The sequence below is a fragment of the Xenopus laevis genome, chromosome 3S, assembly GCF_017654675.1.
Source record: "Xenopus laevis strain J_2021 chromosome 3S, Xenopus_laevis_v10.1, whole genome shotgun sequence".
Lineage (NCBI taxonomy): Eukaryota > Metazoa > Chordata > Amphibia > Anura > Pipidae > Xenopus > Xenopus laevis.
In genome coordinates this window covers 12,776,548-12,789,283 of record NC_054376.1, presented here as the reverse complement: position 1 = coordinate 12,789,283, position 12,736 = coordinate 12,776,548, and positions in this window count along the sequence as shown.

The following is a 12,736-nucleotide window of genomic DNA, read 5'->3' as shown; positions in this document are numbered from 1 at the left end:
CTGTATATAATGTGCTAGGAATACTAGTATTTGCTGCATTACACTATAAACAACATAGTTTGTGTACCTTTACACACTCCATTTCAATAGTTTAAGAGTATAATGTCCTCAGGGTGCCAGTGTCCATTGCCTGTAAGAGTATAGTGTTATAGGGGGATCTTTGCCAACTGCCTTTAACTGTCTATAATGTGTTTGGAGTGTCAGTGATCGCTGGCTTTTATTGTTTAATATGGTTGAGTTACCACTATAGGACTGCATGTTGTGTGCTGTTAGAACCTGTATATAATTTGCCAGGGAAACCAGTAACTGCTGCTTTAAACTGTATTAAACATATTCAGGGAACTAATTCAATGTGCATAATGTTCCTGGAGTCCAAATGACTGTCGGCTTTTACTGTTTAATATGGACCAGCTTCCCGGCTGTAATATAGGTCCAAATAAGCAAATCAGGCGGCACTCCGGGTAGATTTGAGTGGGTTTATTGCAACATTAGTGTAACAGCATCACCTTATGCGTTTTCGGGAAACATCCCCTTAATCATAGGCATCATTATAGGGCTATAGTCTAGTATATAACTATCAGTGCCAGTATATAAAGAGCTAGGGAAACAAATAACTACTACTGTGTATAATGCCCTCAGGATGCCAGTGCCCATTACCTCAGATTATAGTGTGCTTTGCGTACCTATGCCAACTCATTTTACTGTATAGGGTGTACCATTGGGTATCACCATATGTAACATTATTGGGGTACCTGTATCCATTGCTTCTTACTTTATATAATATAGTTGTTGTGCCAGTGGATATAGATTCCCACTGTATATAATATTCTCTATAGCTTCTAACTGTACATAATGGGTGCTTCTGTCCACTGCCTCTTATGTTATAAAATGTATTTGGGGTGCCAGTATCCTTTGGCTTTTACTGTACAATTGAGATGGGGTACCACATTACCCACTGCTTTTCATGATGAACTTGTATAATATGTTTGGGGTGCCTTTTGGCTACTGCCTATCACTGTGTATTGAGCTTAGGGTTGTGGTACCCATGGCGTCTCTCTGTATATAATGTGTTTAGGTTGTCAGAACCCATTGGTGATATTTTACTATTTGCCAAATTGCAGCCGCTCTGGCTCCCATTTTAAAACAGGTAATAGACTAATCAAAACTAATTAGTAAATGATTGCTATAGACAATTGTAGTCATGTTAGTATATGAGCCATAATATCTCTAATATCTCTAAAAAGTGTAATGTGCATTGCTCTACCCTCTACCTTGTAATGGATTAAAAATCGCACCAAGGTGCCGAGTGCAACATGGTCAGGCATAATTCTGCCCTGTACATAAAGAACAACGAAAGCTTTTCAACCAGCTTTGTAGTATATTAAAGAGGAGCCCTTCTTTGTGGACCGCCCTAGCTGGTAAAACACCTGCCAGGGCCAGGGCCGATATTACAAATTTACTGGCAATGTAGCTGCTGGTAATTTGTAATAAACAAATTGGTTAACTAGTATCTACTATATTTAAGAATGTCCTATATGAGCTCACCGCTGTCACCATTGGGCCCGGGTGCACACGCCCAGACCTTCAGCAAGGGGAGTCAGACACCAGGAAAACTTCAAAAGAGGCTGGTACAAGCCTAGGCCCACGAAGTAGTAATGCAGGAGTCAGGTTGTAAAAGAGTTAAAAAAGCTTACATTTATTATCCATAATTAAGAAAACAGGCCTGTTTTCTTAATTATGGATAATAAATGTAAGTTTTTTTAACTCTTTTACAACCTGACTCCTGAATTACTACTTTGTGGGCCTAGGCTTGTACCAGCCTCTTTTGAAGTTTCCCTGGTAATTTGTAATACCCTTAACAAAAGCCCTTGGCCCTCCGGTGGAAATGTACCTTTTCTTCGTCTTCTGGTCCTCTCACGATGTGGCCCCTCCCCTTTTGCGGCTTGACCCCCGTGGGTCTGCCCCTTTTTGCGTCACGGCCCGCCCATTTAGTTCCCGCCCCCACCACTGGCTGGTAATATTTTTTTTTAAAAAAAGGTGGCAACCCTTCCTACCCACCTACCCTACATAGACCCCCTCCCTGCTCCCCAGCCTTAGTGTTACCCTAGTTAAATGCCCCTAACTCTCCACTTCCCTTCTTTGCAGATTCAGCACATCAGTGTTCACAGGCGCCATCTTCTTCTCTTCGGTAATCTTTGTGAAGTAAACGACGCGTCAGCCCATGCGTAGTTGGAACAGTCTGCTCTTTATTTAACAACTGCGCATGCGCCGAAAGTAATCGCCGGAAGAAGACCCTAAGATTAACAAAGAGAAAAAGATGGCCCCCGTGAACTCCGATGTGCTGAATCTGCAATGAGGAGTGAGTAAAGAGTTAGGGGCATTTACCGAGGGTAACACCTAGTCTGGAGGGAGCAGGGAGGGGGGGGCCAAGTAGGGTAGGGGATTTTAATATAAAGGGCTTGGTTCTCCTTTAACTCCTGCAATAGAAAGGCAGTAAACCCAAGTCTGTGCTGCACCTTATACTTGTTGGATTTCCCTAATTTACAAGTCTCAATGACAAGCAAGTTAGGGGGTGGGAGGGGAATGCCTACATCCTTTCTACAACCTGCCCCTATAAACGTAGCACCTGCAAAATGCTGCCTGGGCAGCCATCAGGGGGGGACAGGGGGGAGAGTTGTAGGGGGCCCGAGGGTAAGGGGGGCCCAGCCACGACGCACTTTCTTGATTAGCCGGGCCACCCTGCTTTCTGAGAGCTGCTGACTTTGGGAAGGCAGGGCGGGAGCACAAGGGGAGGTATCTTCTGTCCATTACTTCCCCTTATTAGTCACTGAGTTTGTCCCGGTTGAGCTGCTCAGGGATTGGATAGCTGAGGTTTGAACTTCTCCTCCAGCTCATCCGAACACCATGCAGCTTTACCAGGACTTGAAATTCTGTGACCAATAAGGGAAGAAAATGCTGTCATTGGAAGAAGATGCAGCCACCTGTTCTCCCCTCCTCCCTTCTGTAGTTGGCAGCTCACTGACAGGAGGTGGGCCACACTAATGAAGTAAGTGTAAAGTGGCAGGGCCCCCCTAAAGGTAACCCTTTGTGGTCCCTGTTGTGTGGTGGGGCCCTGGGCACCAAATTTTTTTTAAACTTCTGGGGGGGGCAAGTTTTTTTACATGGACGTTTAAGGGGGGCCCTGGCCACCAATTTTCTTATAACATGGAGGGGAGGGCCTTGGCCACCAATTTATTTTCTCCATGTGGGGTCCTAGCCACCAATATTTTTTAATGGGGGGCCCTAACCACAAATGTTTTTTTCAATGGGGGGGGCCCTGACCTCTGATATTTTTTATTAACATTTGGGAACCATAGCCACCAATGTTTTTTGTTTTTTTTAGTGTGTGGTGGGGGGTGGACCTGTGGGGTGGGTAGGGCGGACCTGTAGGTGGGGCTTGTGGTGGGCGCAGCCGAGGGGGCCAAGGACATTTTTTCGTATGGGGCCCTGCGATTTCTGATGTGCTGCACCTTATACCTGTTGGCTTTCCCTAAATTATAAGTCTGAATGACAAGCAAGTTAGGGGGTGGGAGGGCAATGCCTACATCCCTTATACCACCTGCCCCTATAAACGTAGCACCTGCAAAATGCTGCCTGGAATATACAAACACAGGGTCTGCAACTCTTTGTGCTCACTTTAGTAACTCCAAAGAGTTCTGTCTAGTGCTCCACACTAAATTGCCAATAGCAATCAGTTAGCAATTAGCTATAAACTGCATACTACAAGTCGTAGTAAATCGTATAGGCTGCGATTAATAACTGCACTGGTGCAATTTATCATGTGTGTTGCATGTAAGGCAGCATACCCTGTGCATAATGTAGGAGCAAAGTTGAAACAACAAGCATGCTTTAGAGCTTTTACACACGGCCATTTTTGCCTGCGCTCCCCTGCGTTGCGCTTACTTTCATTCAGCCGCAGGGGATTGCAGGAGTAGACGCAGTCAATTATTTTGAAGGGGGCTGTACTCACACAGACGCATGTAAGCGCCAAATGCAGGTTTGGGTGCAGCATGTTGCATTTCACCTATGCAATATGTGCATCTGTGTAAGTACAGCCCCTTCCCAATAATTGTGTGCGTCTACTCAGGCATAAACAGCTGTGTGTAAGAGACCTAAAACCCTTTTTTTGCATTTGGCACCTTGCCCATGAATGATAAATAAGGTGCTAAGGGGAAAATGTAATAAAATTCACAAAGAGAACAAATTTGCCATAAATATTTGCACGTCCTAGTGTAATATTTTTCAATAGGATTTGTTATTACATTGCAAATCTTAATTGCGCATTGCACACGACAAACAATAACATTCGCAATTGCTATCCTACTATCATGTGAGGGGCAAATTGTTCACAATGGCAAAATTTTTCACTTTGCGAATATTTATTTGCATTTCTAATGATTTTTGCTTTAGCAACCAAGGTTACATTCCCCTATAAGTGAATAAAGTAGAGAGTCACATGGCGCTTGTTTTGTTATCAGGCCAAGAGATCCCAAAAGAAGAAAAGGAGAAGAAAAAGAAGATCTATGAAGAAGAGAAGAAGTCTATCCATGGAGAAGCAGATGAAAAGCATACGTTGAAGAAACAATCCAGGAGTCCAGATAAAAGCCCAGCTGGTAAGGAGAATAAAGTAGAAGTATATTGCTGGTGTTGTTTTTATTATTGCACAATAAAACAAAATGTTATTCCAAACAATTTTCCTATAAACTTTAATTTAGAATTTTCACTGTACATATACTATAATTCAAAAATTAAAATCCCATACCCCTAGGGTTGCCACCCGGCCGGTATTTTAAAACATCTGCCAGGGCCGGTATTACAAATTTACCGACAATGTAGCTGCAGTAATTTGTAATTCCCTTAACAAAAGCCCTTGGCCCTACTATGCAAAGTACCCTTTCTTTGTCTTCTGGTTGTCTTGCGATGTGGCCCCGCCCCCTTTTGCGGCACAACTCGGGCTAAGTAAAGCGTTAGGGGCATTTACCCAATGTCAGACTGGGACACCAGGGGCCCACCCAAAAACCTTTGACTAGATGCCCACCAATTAATCTTAGACCAGGGGCCCTCTCTTAGTACTATTATTCTTCCTCTTCTCACTCAACCTCTATTCTCCTAGTCTCTTTGTTTTCATAGAATTTGGGAATGGCCATGAAACAGCCAAATGTCTAGCAACATAAGGGCCCACTGACACCTTGGCCCACCGGGACTTTTCCTGGTATCCCGGTGGGCCAGTCTGACACTGCATTTACCGAGGGTAACACCTAGTCTGGGGGGAGCAGGGAGGAGGGTCTATGTAGGGTAGGGGATTTTTAATATAAAGGGCTTGGGTTCCCTTTAACTCCTGCAATAGAAAGGCAGTAAACCCAAGTCTGTGCTGCACCTTATACCTGTTGGCTTTCCCTAAATTATAAGTCTGAATGACAAGCAAGTTAGGGGGTGGGAGGGGAATGCCTACATCCCTTATACCACCTGCCCCTATAAATGTAGCACCTGCAAATTGCTTCCTGGAATATACAAACACAGGGTCTGCAACTCTTTGTGCTCACTTTAGTAACTCCAAAGAGTTCTGTCTAGTGCTCCACACTAAATTGCCAATAGAAATCAGTTAGCAATTAGCTATCAACTGCATACTACAAGTTGTAGTAGATCTTATAGGCTGCAATTAATAACTGCACTGGTGCAATTTATCACTTGTGTTGCATGTAAGGCAACATACCCTGTGCATAATTTAGGAGCAAAGTGGAAACAACAAGCATGCTTTAGGGCTCTTACACGGCCATTTTTTCGGCGCTCCCCGCGTTGCGATTTCTTCCGTTCAGCTGCAGGGGATTGCAGGAGTAGATGCAGTCAAATATTTTGAAGGGGGCTATACAGACGCATGTGAGAGCCGTGCGCAGGTTGGGATGCATCATGTTGCATTTCACCTCAGTTCGGCGCATAAATGCGTCTGTGTGGGTGCAGCCCTCTTGACAAATAATTGAGTGTGTCTACTCTTGCACTCCTCTGCGGCTGAACAGAAGAAAGAGTAATGCAGGGGAGCGCAGGCAAAAACGGCTTTGTGTAAGAGCCCAAACACCCATCTTTTTTGCACTTAGCACCTTGCCCATGAATGATAAATAAGGCACTAAGAGGAAAATTTAATAAAATTCACAAAGAGAACAAATTTGCAATAAATATTTGCACGTCCTAGTGTAATATTTTTCAATAGGATTCGTTATTGGATTGCAAATCTTAATTGCGCATTGCACACGATAAACTATAACATTCGCAATTGCTATCCTACTATCGTGTGAGGGGCAAAGTGTTCACAGTGGCAACATTTTTCACTTTGCGAACATTTATTTGCATTTCGAATGATTTTTGCTTTAGCAACCAAGGTTACATTCCCCTATAAGTGAATAAAGTAGAGAGTCACATGGTGCTTGTTTTGTTATCAGGCCAAGAGATTCCAAAAGAAAAGGAGAAGAAAGAGAAAATCTATGAAGAAGAGAAGAAGATTATCCATGGAGAAGCAGATGAAAAGCATAAATTGAAGAAACGATCCAGGAGTCCAGATAACAGCCCAGCTGGTAAGGAGAATAAAGTAGAAGTATATTGCTGGTGTTCCAACAAAAAGCTGTTTTTCACAGTATAACAAAATGTTATTCTGAACAACTTTCCTATAAACATTCATTTTCATATAATAATTCATATAATTCACTGTAATTGCTATTAAAGCGAGCATTTGTCTGTCCTGGCTCTAACTCCTGAAATAATGTTGCAGACTCTTTAAAAGACCAGTAACATAAAAAAAAAAATTTTAAACAATTTGTTACTACACATCGAGAAAAAAAAACACCAAGACAAATTAAACGTTAAAATCGCACAGTCTTAATAAAGAAATGACTAAAACTCTGCCTCTTCAGAAAGCAATCAGGCGATCAATTGTGCGGCGCTTGATTTCTCCTCCCTCCCTTCCTTCCTTATAGGAGATCGCCAGGGAGGAGAAATTGAGCGATGCATGATGGATATCGCAAGAACATTCCGTTACATGCATACATGCACATATATTGGTCTGTGATCCTAACTACTGGTGCAAATTTTCCTTCTGTGTGTGAGCTTTCAGGCTTATGGGAGTTGTAGATGAAAACAGATCTGATATTTAACTTTGGTTGGAAAATAGGTTAATCCGCTATATAAGGGGCTATGGGTGGAGGATGCGGAGAAGTCCCCATACCTGGTGCAGAGTTGCCAGTCATTGTAGCAGGAAAGGGACAGTGAGAAGCCGGCAGTAACGCTGGTGCTAGGGGGTGAAGGATAAAGGTGGTGCAAAAGTGTGATTTGGAAGGGGAAGCAATAGCTATAAGATAAAATACATTCAGAATGAGAACTCAAAGAAAAACTCCAAAACGGGAAATTAAAGAAGGTGCTGCTAGAGAAAAATTTGGTGCAAAAGGTTAGAGCTTCCTGGTCTCCTTCAGGACAACAGAAATATGTGGTTGAGGTAGAGAAAGAATGCAGCGATGGTATGTGTAGTGCCTGTTGGACAATCATGGATTTTGCTTGTTTATGGATTTTGGCATTTTTATATATAAATACCCCATGTGAATTCAGTTTTGCCCAATGAGCACTAGTGTTGCTAGTAATGTGTTTAAATATGTTACTCAAATGAAAGATGAAAAGTAGAAGGAAGGTAATATTTTAGTTAGAAATGACGGCATGACAGACATAGTATGTGAAGCCTCAGCATTACATGACTCAATGTTGCTCCCATAAGGAAGACTGCATCTTACAAATCAGGTGACACTGTAACTATTCAGACATTCACTGAACATTTCTTGAATGAACTTTTCTTTTTTAATACTCTAGATGGAAGAAACCAGAAGAAGATTCGAGAGGAAGCAGAAACAACACTGCCCCTCAATATCAGCAACTACCGCCTTCTGAAACAGCTAGGTGAAGGTAACTTTGGCAAGGTAAGTGATGGGAAAATCTACTCCTACTTTAAGTTGAGATGCCAGTTCTTGCTGTGTCCAACACAATATATCCTCCCACTTATGCAAATCAATGACCAGCATATGCATGAAATTACTCTAATGTGATAGGTCAGCAGGGACCACCTGTGCATGCACAAGCTGTTCATTTGCAAAAGAGGAGATCATATGGAAGTACATACCCAGGGACCTTTGCTTGTATTCTGTATCATTTCGTGCAAGTGCACCTTCCCAGAGGGCTGTTTAAAGCAGAAGGAAAGCTACAGAGGCATTTTATTGCCAATAGCTGCAATAGTGCAAGCTAGAATGCTATATTTATTCTGTAGAATGTTTTAACATACCTGAGTAAAAATCTCTAGAAGCTCTCTGTTTGTTTAGTAAAGCAGCTGCAGTATTAGCTTAGTGTGACATCACTTCCTGCCTGAGTCTCTCTGGGCTCAGATTACAGCAGAGAAGTGAGGGGGGGGGGAAGAGGAGCAAACTGAGCATGCTCACGCCCGGGGCAAGGAGGTTTAAGCTGAAGAAAGGAAGTCTGATACAGAAGCCCATGTGTACACAATAGAAGGAAAGAAATGCAGTGTTGACAGAGGACTCAGAGCAGCATTACTTTTAGGGTTAACTGGTATATTTAGGTGGACCTTTCTGATAAGGCTTACTTAGTTTTAACCTTTCCTTCTCCTTTTAAAGGAAAACTAAACCCTAAAAATGAATAGGGCTAAAAACTCCATGTTTATATATTGAACTTATAGCAGCAATGATCCAGGACTTCAAACTTGTCACAGGGGGTCACCATCTTGGAAAGTGTCTGCGACACTCACATGCTCAGTGGGCTCTGAGCAGCTGTTGAGAAGCTAATCTTAGGGGTCGTCACTAATTATCCAGCAGAAAATGAGGTTGGTCTGTAATATAAACTGATGCTACAGGGCTGATTATTAAATTATGATGCTAATTGCACTGGTTTCTGTGCTGCCATGTAGTAATTATCTGTATTAATTACTAATCAGCCTTATACTGTAACATTTATATTCTATGCTTTCTGTATATTTTGAGTCGATCCCTAAGCTCAGTAACTGAAAGCAGCACAGAGCATGTGCAGTGAATCAGCAGAAAAAAAGATGGAGAGCTACTGGGGCATCTTTGGAGACACAGATCTTTACTGCTAAAGGGCTGTGGTTGGATTGGGCTGGTACATCATATACAACATGTCTACCTACTTCTTTATTTTAACTTTCCTTGTCCTTTAAAGGAATGATCAGGGGATCTTCAGTGAAACTATATAGTGCATTGAGCATGTAAGATCTAGGTTCATGCATTGCCTTATTCCCTTATTGTTATCTTTCATGAACTCTAACAAACAGATACTTTCAAAGTAGAAAAAAATCATATTAAAAGATCATTTAACTATGTCTTCAAGCGTCCGATATTCTTTCAGATACATTACTGTCAGTCTGTAAGGAAAATTGTGAGTCTAAAGTGAGAGTGTAGGATATTTCATTGATCATCTTTTGGTATGAAACAACCATAATATATATATATACCATAAACCAAATAACCATTTAAATCCTATTTAACCATAATCTGATTTAACCCATAAATCATGTCAGCTAGATACATACAAGCGACCGAGCAATATTTTCTTCATTTCCACTCTTTTCTCTAGGTGATGTTGGCATCTTATGTCATCAAAGACCAACTCGTTGCAGTGAAAATCATCGAAAAGAAACGGGAGAACATCTTCAAGTTTGTCACGAGAGAGGCATCAGTTCTTCAGCTTGCCGGCAGATGCCCATTTCTATGCCGGGGAATGGCAACCTTTCAAACTCAGGTACAGGGTAGTGAGTTTTATTAGAGTCTTATTTTAAAGGGGTGGTTCGCCTTCGAGGTAACTTTTAGTATATTATATAGAATGTCCAATTCCTAGCAACTTGGTCTTCATTATTTATTTGTTATACATTTTGAGTTATTTGCTTTTTTTTTTTTTCTAATGAACATTTCCAGATTTTCAAATAGGGGTCAGTGACCCCATCTAAAAAACAAATGCTCTGGGAGGCTACAAATGTATTGTTATTGCTACTTTTTATTACATAGTTAGATTGGGTTGAAAAAAGACCAAAGTTCATCAAGTTCAATTCCTTCAAATGAAACCCAGCATCCATACATACACACACTGGGGGTGATTTGTAAGTTTCGCACAAGGCAGATTGTTTCCCAAAGTGAATATATTTGCCCTGTGCATGGTTATATTTATAAAGCTGAATAAGTGTGAACAGAATTGCGAACAATGCGAATGTCTATAAGAGCTTTTTAAATATGTCCAAAATTCGCAAATTGCAAATATTTATGTGCACACTGAGCGACTGAATTAAACTTTGGCGGAGAAAATTTTCGCAAAACAGTTTCGCAAAGTGCGAATTTAAGTTACTGTCAACGCTATTTTCGCGCACAACAACCTCACACAAACTCCTGTCTCTTTTGTGAAAATTTATTCACAATGCGAATTCGCAAAAAACGGAAAGACGGGCAGAGCACTTCAATATATTAGCGTTCATGAAAAAACATGGGCAATACAACCATTTGCAAAAAATATGCGATATGCGAACTTTATAAATGACCCCCACTGACCCCTCCATACACTCACATAGACTATATATACTCATACACTAACTATAGATTTTAGTATCACAAAAGCCTTGGATATTATGCTTGTAAAAATAAAGGAAATTGGGAGCAACTTTCATCAAGGGATGCTTCTCCAAGAAATCATTCAAGACACTCTTAAAGGAGAATTCAACCCTTTACCCAAAAAAACCCTTACCCCCCACCCCACGTAGACCCCCCCCAGCCTAGCTGCCCCCCTGGGGAAATGTCCCTAACTTTTTATTTACCCCTCGGTGCAGATTCAGGCATTGGAGTTCACCGCAGCCATCTTCTAGGTCTTCGGTAATCTGAGACGGAGGCCGGTGAAGTGGTGCATGCGCAGTTGGAGCAATTTTACCGGTTTGTGACAACTGCGCATGCACCGAAATGGACTAAAATTGCAGAAAAATTTCCTCTAATGTACTTGTAAAGTGTAATCATGTCCCCTCGCAAGCGCCTTTTTTCCAGAGAAAACAACCCCAACCTTGATAGTCTACCCTCATAATTTAAGTCTTCCATCCCTCTAACCAGTTTAGTTGCACTTAGTCTCTGCACTCTCTCCATTACTCATCTTTCTATTCAGGCCCTCGCGTATTTATATTCCTGTCTCTTATTCAAATCAGTGCATGGGTTTCTATAGTAATTTGGACCCTAGCAACCAGCTTGCTCATATCGTAAACTGGAGAGCTGCTGAATAAAAGGCAAAATAACTGAAAAACTACAACTAATAAAAAATTAAAACCAATTGCATCTTGTTTTAGAATATCACTCTCCACATCATGCTAAAAGTTAATTTATAGGTGAACAACCCCTTTAACCCGTGTTCTTTTACTAATACAATTACCATATAGCATATTAGTATTTATTATTTGTTAATTAATGTAATGCTGCTACTAGAGATGTCATAATAGGATGTAGTATACTTTTCAGGATAGATGTGGTAGTATTTGAGGGTTATATCCTTTTATTGTATGGGTTTCATATGAGCACATTTTACTATCGGAACTATAAAGGTAAAAAAGATGCTGTTGCGCTGGGGTCATTCGGTTCTAAAGTGGGAACAAGAATTTTCCATACATTTCAACTATATAAGGGTCAGACTTATATTTGTTCTAAATAATTACATCTCAGATATTTGTGCTCTCCTCTGTTTTGTTCAGCTATTGAAAGAAACACAGGGTTGGACTGGAGGGCCCAGGGCCAACCGGGACTGCCGTCCAGGGCCCCCCCACCTGCCATCCAGGGCCCCCTCCGACGCCTCCCCTCCTCACCACCTCCTATTGCAGCGCTGCCGGGCAAATACGCGCTGACGTCGCTACCCGGCGTGCTGCACACCACTGCGTATGCGCCCCCGGCGCCGCGCGTCATTAACTTTTTATTTTAAAATTGATGGGATTGGGAGAGGGGGAGTCTGGCTCGGCGGGGGCCCGCCGGGCCAGTCCGACCCTGAAGATACATCAGTATGGCAGGACCCTTCCCAATATTATAATCTATTCCAATTGATATAATCAATATATAATCTATTATTAATACTAGCATATTCTGTCTAACGCAAAGTAATTATTACATTATTTTACATCATTTTGTATTAAATTATGAAAATATTAATTTGTGTTCCTCTCTTCTGTGATATCCAATTCTGTGCCTCACTCTCTTTTATATTTTGTATCTAGTCACTCATGCTGCTAGTGCTGGAGTATATCAGTGGCGGCACACTGGATGACCTCATAAAGAGCAGAGGACGTCTGACCAGTGACCAAATACTGTAAGTAACCAAATAAGTAACCTGCGTCTTGAGGCAGAAGGACCTAAAACATTATGGATATCATAGTGTCACAATCGGCAAGTACTTTGTATATTATATGTATTAAATACTGCAATTTGTCTTTTGTTTTTTCAAGGTTTTATTCTTCAGAACTAGCAGTAGGTTTGAAGTTCCTGCATGCAAACGGGATCGTGCATCGGTAAGGAAATGTTAAATCCTCTGGAAATTCCTAAATTCCTTTCTCTTTATACATCTGGGCATAATTCAACTCCTTCATTTTACTAATGGCAAACATGATATACCAAATAAATCCACTGGAGAGCAA